The sequence below is a fragment of the Olea europaea genome, chromosome 19 (assembly GCF_002742605.1).
Source record: "Olea europaea var. sylvestris chromosome 19, O_europaea_v1, whole genome shotgun sequence".
In the NCBI taxonomy this organism is placed as follows: domain Eukaryota; kingdom Viridiplantae; phylum Streptophyta; class Magnoliopsida; order Lamiales; family Oleaceae; genus Olea; species Olea europaea.
Window position 1 is genome coordinate 2,662,510 of NC_036255.1, and position 520 is coordinate 2,663,029.

Sequence of the window (520 nt, forward strand, 5' to 3'; positions counted from 1 at the left end):
TTTCAGTTCATTTCCTCCATAGATCAAGAACACATCTTTAGTCCTTCTTAAGTACTTAAGAATGTTCTTAACCGCTATCTAGTGTTTCTCACCAGGGTTTGCTTGAAACCTGCTCGTAACACTTAGAGCATACGAAACATCTGGTCTTGTACATAGCATTGCATACATGATAGATCCTATCGCCAAAGCATAAGGAATCTTGTCCATGCGACTCCTTTCATCATGTGTTTTAGGACACATATCTCTTGAGAGGTAAATCCCATGTGACATGGGGCATAATCCTCTTTTAGACTCTTCCATATTAAATCTTCTCAAGATTTTATCTATGTACGAAGATTAAGATAAGCCTAGTAATCTTTTAGATCTATCTTTATAGATCTTGATTCCTAAGATATACGCTGCTTCTCCCATATCTTTCATGGAGAAATTCTTTGACAACCATAATTTTACCGATTGAAGCATTGGGATGTCGTTTCCCATTAATAATATGTCATCGACATATAATATCAGGAATATGACT